The sequence below is a fragment of the Rhinolophus sinicus genome, linkage group LG01 (assembly GCF_036562045.2).
Source record: "Rhinolophus sinicus isolate RSC01 linkage group LG01, ASM3656204v1, whole genome shotgun sequence".
NCBI classification, from domain to species: domain Eukaryota; kingdom Metazoa; phylum Chordata; class Mammalia; order Chiroptera; family Rhinolophidae; genus Rhinolophus; species Rhinolophus sinicus.
Window position 1 is genome coordinate 41,835,336 of NC_133751.1, and position 7,814 is coordinate 41,843,149.

General features: G+C 34.5%; 1 long non-coding RNA gene across 1 annotated transcript in view; it reads right to left on the reverse strand.

Annotated features, from left to right (window-relative positions):
- LOC141572251 (uncharacterized) overlaps positions 1-807 on the reverse strand; it is a 218,528-nt gene extending 217,721 nt beyond the window's left edge. Inside the window, exon 1 of the long non-coding RNA XR_012497564.1 lies at positions 725-807. This is a non-coding gene — a long non-coding RNA (uncharacterized LOC141572251). The remainder of the gene's footprint in view (positions 1-724) is intronic.
- Positions 808-7,814: the final 7,007 nt, after the last annotated feature.

Consider the following 7,814-nt stretch of genomic DNA (forward strand, 5'->3'; position numbering starts at 1 on the left):
ATGATACATTTTATAAAGCTGGAATCACATCATAAGTACCCCTCATCCCACTCTAAGAACTAAAAGGAAAATTGCCTGTGTTGAAGTTTGGTATTGAATAAAGTGCTATGAGAAGTCCAACCCTGAAGGTACATAACAAACCTATCCTTACATGAATCTGTAGCCCAAATTTATTACAAAAAAAAAAAAGACATACTGCATCACTTTTTTCCTCTCTCTCCAAACGGGACATCTGTCCTCCAAAATGGATTTCCCATCAATTCCTGAAGTATACATTCTTATTACTATCAGTTAAACAAAGAAATGTGAATTAGTAGGAAACGCCAATAGCAGTACTAGAACAGTGTTTACTGGCATAAAACTCAAGGAAATAGAAGCAGATGTATGGTTTCCTACTTTCTATTGCATTCTGGGCAGCATAAAGTGACTTGACAGGCTTGACTGTCAGAGCCTTACAATTTATAATATGAGGGAAGCATCAGCTCCTTCCATGATACAATTAAGAGATAGAAAGAAATCCTCTTATGACAATTCAACATTTTGGCCTCCATCATTATTCTGCCAACACATCATTTATGGCTAGGGTAACAATCCATTCTCTGGCTTGGTCAAGGCCATCAATCTATATGTTGTGGTTGTAGCTATTCCGCATGGTTTAAGAGTGGTTTCTAGCACTGATCTAATCCCTCAATATTTCACCATGTTGATTGTCTTACATACTTACTTGTAAAGTTTCCATAGGGTGTTTTTAATTCACAAAAGATCTTTTAATGTAGGAGTCCATCTCTCTTTCCCTGGGGTCCAGCCTATAAGATATCAACATTGGGGAAGTTAGTACGTGCCCTCACTATTTACATAATTTTGTAAAAGTTGAATTTGTATTCAGAATGTCTCACCCACTGTTTCCAATTCACCTAAATCCTGTACAATATAAAGTCTGTCCACTTCATTAAACTTTCCAAAACCTTTCATTCTACCCAACTAGACACCTAAAGCTGTAGTTTCCAATGTTGGAATCATGGTGCACTTATGTACAGAGATTCAAAAAACAAATGAATTACAGATGACTTTCTGGAATTTTTATACACTTTATGCATGATGTAATCTGTTAAAAAATATAGTCATATACATAGTTAGATGCATATACAAGAATATCTTTTTGCCAAGTTCCTGACAGGCAGAAAAATGTAGGCTTCTATCTATACCATCCTATGATATTTTTGCCTGAACCATTTATTTTGGTACTTAGCTCATGCCACCTTGAGTTGAGCAGTTTCAAGATAGTTCTTGTTTTGAATCAGCTAAATTATGCTATTTCAAGATAAATTATCTTTATGTCCTCTCAAGTAATTAGCAAATTCCTAGGTTCTCAATACATTTTTACTGAGAAATTCAATGATTTTCAAAGTACTACGTGTGAGTTGAGAAGGTGGGATACTATAGATCGTTTATGAATAACCCATCCTTTCAGCGAATATTGTTCATCAGTAGTTAGTACTACAAAACATTGGCTGATTTTTGATCAAATTAATAGCTCAAATTAAAATTTACTATCTACAGTAGAAGAATAAATGAATATTAGAGATTTTTACTAATCCAAAGGTAGACTAAAAACATAGTTATCAATCTATATCTATCAATTAATCGATCGATATACCTTAGGTAATTGATATAATTTCTGTGTCTCAACTTTACTTAGAGTGATTATAAAGACCAAATTCAAGTACTCTGTACACTGTGAAATTATTTCAATGTGTCTTTATCATTAGTGGAATAGTACTAGCACTGTATTATATTTGAAGGATATAGTGCTTCCCTAACACCATTTCATTAATTTTTAGAAGATCTATATATCTACTAGTGATATTGAATTTATAAATAATAAAGATAAATGCTAAATAAATAATAGGAAAGGAAAATGAAGCAACAGATATGAACTGTTGGTTATGTGTCATAATATTTCATAGTCTTCGTATATAAACTCTTTTTCAATGAATGCTAAAAACAGCATTTATGAAGTGTACATTTATATAGATAAGTCACATAAATCTACCAAATAAGTTCATGTGTCCGTTGTGCTGTGCAGATATCTGGTTGAATTTACATTTGTGAAACAAACATTTGATTGTTAAAATATGTCAAAACAAATGTAATTTGAGTCAATAACAGGAAAAAATCTCAAAAAACCATTTAAAGTTTATACACGTTGCAATTTTAAGTGTGTTTCTATATATCAAAAATTACATGAGGCAGACAGGGCTAAAATTAACATGCCAGTTTTTACAAAACGTATGTGGCTTGATGAAAATCACACAGACGGTAATGGTGGAGGGTAGGATAACCATGGTTTTAATCTAAATTGAGAGTTCTTTCTATATTTTTCATGCTGCCAAGTCAAGTGAGATAAACCTCATGCTTTTTTTTCCACCCCTGGAATGTGTCAGAAACGTCACTGTTGAGAATAATTAATTCTCATTAATTTATCATTAATTTTTAATTTAGAATTCATTTAAAATACTATTAAAATCATTAATAAAGCCAAAGCTGATTAAACATAATGGCACAGGTGAACTAGTTGAGTTTTATAAGTTTTAAAAATTCTATACTTTAAGTAAAGCAATTCAGTAACAGCTAAGTGAATGAGTTATGTTATAATTTGACTGTCTGGAATGAGGATAAGAAAGAGCTGAATCTGGCATAAGCATTTTTCTATTCCAAAAATAATTATTTAAAATAATTATTTTTAATTAAAAAAATAAAAATAAATAGCTCAACTTGTTTTGGTATTTTTAAAAATAAGAAATAGAATTAAACTATAGTTATCTTCAATAACTTCTGTTCATTGATGGGTTAAAAAATGAGAACGAATCTACACCTTTAGTATTATTTTATTTAGTGTTTGATGATAAACAAAGAGTTCTTGGAACACACAAAGTTGTCACTTCTGAGTCATTAGTTCAAATGCAAATCACATTCTTATAATCAAATTGTGCAGCATTAAAAGATTTTTGTTGTCCCTGATCCAGTCTGCTCTCTACAAAACATCACAATTTCAGTAGAGAGATTCATACCTAGAAAGAAAGAAAAATAGAACCTAGAGAATTTTTTGTTTTAACTTAGGTGCCAGTTACAAAATTGTCAATATTGCAACTCAGTGTAAAATTTTACTAGCACCCTGAAATTACTCAGAAACAAATTTTAACAAAATAAGAGCATTTTTTCAGGACGTGGTCCATCAGTCCAAAAGTGTAAGCAGAAATGAAAGAAAAGACAGTTCAGTTTTATAATGCATGTGTGGGAGCAGGGTTACCCTGAACATTTGAGGCAAAGACCTTCATAAACCTTGAGTTTTAGTAGTAAACCCCAATCTCAATGTAGTTACCTCAGTTATTTAATATCCAAGGAAAGGAGAATGAACAGATATAGCTGAAGCATCTACTACATACCAGACTGTGCTAGGCTTATTTGATATTCAAGTTAAGATATCAGGTATCCATTAATATTTACAGTATAGAAAGTTATTTTTTCATATAAGACGTGGAACTTTAGAGACTTTTATAACTTGTCCATGATGACACATTTAGCAAGTTATGGGACTCAAAAGTGCCCTTTTAGGCTGAGCCTTCAGAATAGGTAGAAATTCCAGAATTAAAGAAGAAATCCTATCTGAGAAAAGTAGGAAGCCTTTTACAGTTTCCCACTTTAGCAAAGCTTATGTTGATGTTAATTGGAACTACTGTACTTCCAACAGAAATTTTGGGGAAATGTATGACTGAAAATTAAGAGAATGAAGACTACCAATATTCTGGGAGGTTCTTGCGATACCTTATCTTCTTTGCTATGAATGACTTACAAACCTTTGAGTTAAGATTTGCCCAGATATTAAAACAGTATATTGCTTCTGGCATTCTTTTCTTTTACTTTCAATGTAAAGCTTCTTATACCTTGGAGAAATCAATACCCATGGCTCAAATATATTAGCCTTCAGTCTTCATATGATTTTGCATGTTATCTCTAGCATCTTAATATACTGTTAGAATTATATCCTCAATTTTCAGCCAAGATGGCAGAGCGGGAAAATGCTGTGTTTTTCCTCTCTCATGACCACATCGAAACTAAATCTTAACCACAGAACCACCATCATTGAGAATCACCTTAGTCTAGCTGAACAAAAGTTTTACAACTAAGGACATACAGAAGCAGTCAAGTTGAGACTGGTAGGAGAGGCGGAGATGCAGAATGGGCTGGTCTCCTATCCACATGTGGCAGTCAAAATTCAAGCGGGATATCTTGGCTGCAGATGTCCCCCTGGAGGAGCGAGGGGTCTCAGTGCTATACCAGGCTCCCCAGCCCAGGGTTCCAGTGCTGAGAAAAGAAGTCCCCACCATTGCTTGCTATGATAACCAGCAGAGATATAGCTGAACCAGTCAGAAATGAAGAATACAATAACTAAAATGAAGAATACATTAGAGGGGATCAACAGTAGATGAAATGAAGCAGATCAAATCAGCAATTTAGAAGATAAGGTAACAGAAAACACCCACTCAGAACAGCAAAAAGAAAACAGAATTTTAAAAGTGAGGACAGTTTAAGGGGCCTGTGGAACAACATCAAGTGTATCAACATTGACATCGTGGGGGTACCAGAGGAGACTAGAGCAAGAAATTGCAAACCTATTTGAAGAAATAATGACAGAAAACTTCCCTAACCTGTATGTCAATTGTAATTAAAAAATAATTACATATATATTATAAAAATATATATTTTTAAAAATTGCATCCTCCTCTCTAGATTCTACTTGCACTTCCCACAATTAATTTGTAGTACACTATTATATGACAAGTCATTCTAAGGGCTACGTACCCTTGGACTACTTTGGTAGATAGTCTATTGAAGAATGCTGAGTTGTATTACTAATTGGAAATGGGCTTTTCATTTCTTTGGTTTGATTCTCAATATATTACCTTCTTTTAAAAAACATAATTATACGCATTTTTCTATCACATTCTTAGATGGCTCATTTTCTTTGGATCTTAAAGTTATGATTCTATGTGTTTATTCAACTTTTCTCTATGTACCACGTAATTATGAAGTACAATTGCCAGCGCTTAACGTTATCAGCGAAATCCATTAAGTAATTTTTCTAGCCTGAATTGTTCCTATCTCATTAAAATAGCCTATTGTCCCAACGATTCTTTTCCAGCTTAGACAATGTTGTTAAAAAATACAAATAATTACACACAGTAATTAAAAACTAATTGTGCCTGTGACGTGCCAAATACTGAAATTCTCTACCTGTGGAAATACCAATTTTATTTGCTACAATTTAGCACACACTTATTGCATGCCAGATATACATCAAAAAACGTTTCCAAGTTCCAGTGATGCAAAGATAAATAATACATAGTGCTCATTCTCAGGTAACTCACAACATCACAAGAAGAAAAAAAAATGACCCTGACACAGGTATAGCTCTCTTAGAGAGGTATGGAGGATATGTTATGAGAATCCAAAAAAAAAAAAAAAAAAAGTGTCAATAAAATTGACCTTGAGGGGATACTGGATAGAAGGTACTTTTACGGATTGCATAGAGGTGGCTTTCAAGTATAAATGGTTGCTCTCTATGTTAAAAAAAAAAAAAGGGTAGGGGGCTGGGGGAAGGTCATTCTAAGAAGGGAGAACATGAGCAAGGTAAATAAAGTGCAAATGTACATGGGACTTTTTGTAGGTCCTTGAATCAGTTGAATGGCAGGAGAGAAAGCTAGAAGGAGATGTTTGGGTCAACCATTTAGAACGTTGGATGTCACAGTGAAGAGTTGGAAATGAATTTTAAAGGTGACTGTTAGTTTTCTATGCTGAATAACAAAGTACTACAAACTTAGTAGGTTAAAGTAACACTTATATATTATCCCACATCTAGGCATGTTTTGCTGGATCCTCTGCTTAGAGTCTCGAAAGACTGCAATCAAAGTGCCAGTCAGGGTTGAGTTTTCATTGGGACATTTCACTTAGGGTAGCAGATGTTTCCCCCGCTTAAGTGGTTTTGGGCAGCGTTCAGTCCTTTGCCTCATCAGAATGCAGAGAGAGAAAAAGAGAGACTAGAGCAAGTAAGCTAACAAGACAAAATTTTATATATTGATATGTAATGTAATTATGATTGTGACATTCCATCTTTTTTGCCATATTCTATTTGTTGAAAGTTAAGTCACAGGTCACACTGACACTCAAAGGGATGGGATTATACAAAACTGTACACACCAGGAGGTGGGAATCACAAAGGTCACCTTAAAGTTTGTCTACCTCAGGAGAGAGAACTTTTTAAGTGGTGACATATAACACATATGTATAAGAAACAAACTAATGTGGCAGGGTGAATGGTGATTTGAAGGTGCAGAGAGACAGAGACAGACACATAAATTTCTTTTATAGTTTCTACCTTGTAAAATAACTCTCCTTGTATAGATTAGTTTGTGTTATTTTTTTTTCCAAAGAAGGAAAACGGTCATAAAGCTTCCTGGGATTTACCAATAGCATTTTCCCCTTAGAAAGAAGAATATGGAAGTACCTTGGAATGACTAACAGTAGCTTTCCTTAGAAAAGGGAGAGCCAGGATGGGGATCCATTGTCCTGATGAATGGGATAAAGCTAGATTACTTTATGTTTCAAAAGTTTAAAATAGATCCTTTGGAAAGAAGAAAAGAACAATGATAAGTCTTTGAGGAAACAGGCACCTAAATGAATTCTGACCTACTTGGCCTTATTTAGTCTGCAGACTAGGGAGCCATCAGGGGGCAATAACTGAACAAAGAGCTGTTGTGAAGGGCATCATTCCTGGATGAGGAAAAAGAGGGCAATGGAGCAGTCAGCGGGAAACTGGTTTTACCACTCTTTTTTAAGCATGACCTCTGGTTGATTCCCTTTCTAACAGCCACATGCTTCTCTCCCACGCTTACTTTATGGGAGGTGAAATACATTCTCTCCTACCAACAAAAGGTGACTCATTCCAGCAACACCCGTATCACTTGTGATTTCAAATGGTCAGAGATGAACTCAGGCATTGGACAAATTTTTTAAGCTCTTTAGGTGATTCCAATGTTCAGCCCAGGCTGAAAACCATTGTGTGCCTGAAAACTCAGGGTAGGGTAGAGGTTATTCTAGACTTTTTGATGTTACTAGTAGATGGATGGGGAATTTGAGCTTCTAATTTCTGAGGAGGGTTTGGGGTACTGACAAACCCCAACTAAAGACATGGTGATGCACTCTGTACTACTATTTTATGAATGAGCAATGGTGTGCTGATAAGTGTTTACCTAGATCCCTGGGGTGGGGGTGGGAGAATCTTGACTTAATGGATTTGATGATTTCCATGACCTAAATTTTTTCCTAATATAGTTATTTTTAGATATTGAACTGATCACTGAACGTGACGTTGGGAAGATAGATACATGACTATGTAGTATTTCCACAATACAGATATAATCAACAATAACTTCAAAAGCATAGATAATAGTAAAATATATTTTAAGAGTAGTGAGTTTTGAGTATTTTCTTTCTTTTTAACTTTCAATTGTAAGTTTAATAGTATCTATTATTTAATTTTCAATAGGGCTGTGTTTAATAACTGACTCAATTCTTAAAAATGTTCAAATAGCCATATGTCATTGTGTGGACAGGTTTCAGCAAACCACTGTATAAGCCAGTTTACCGACAAGTAGGCCTAACATTCAAAGTGCCTAAAAATCAATTCTGCCTGGGCGCCACCCAATCAGAATGAATACTGGCCAGTATGCCATAGCTGTGTCTACTACATGTCC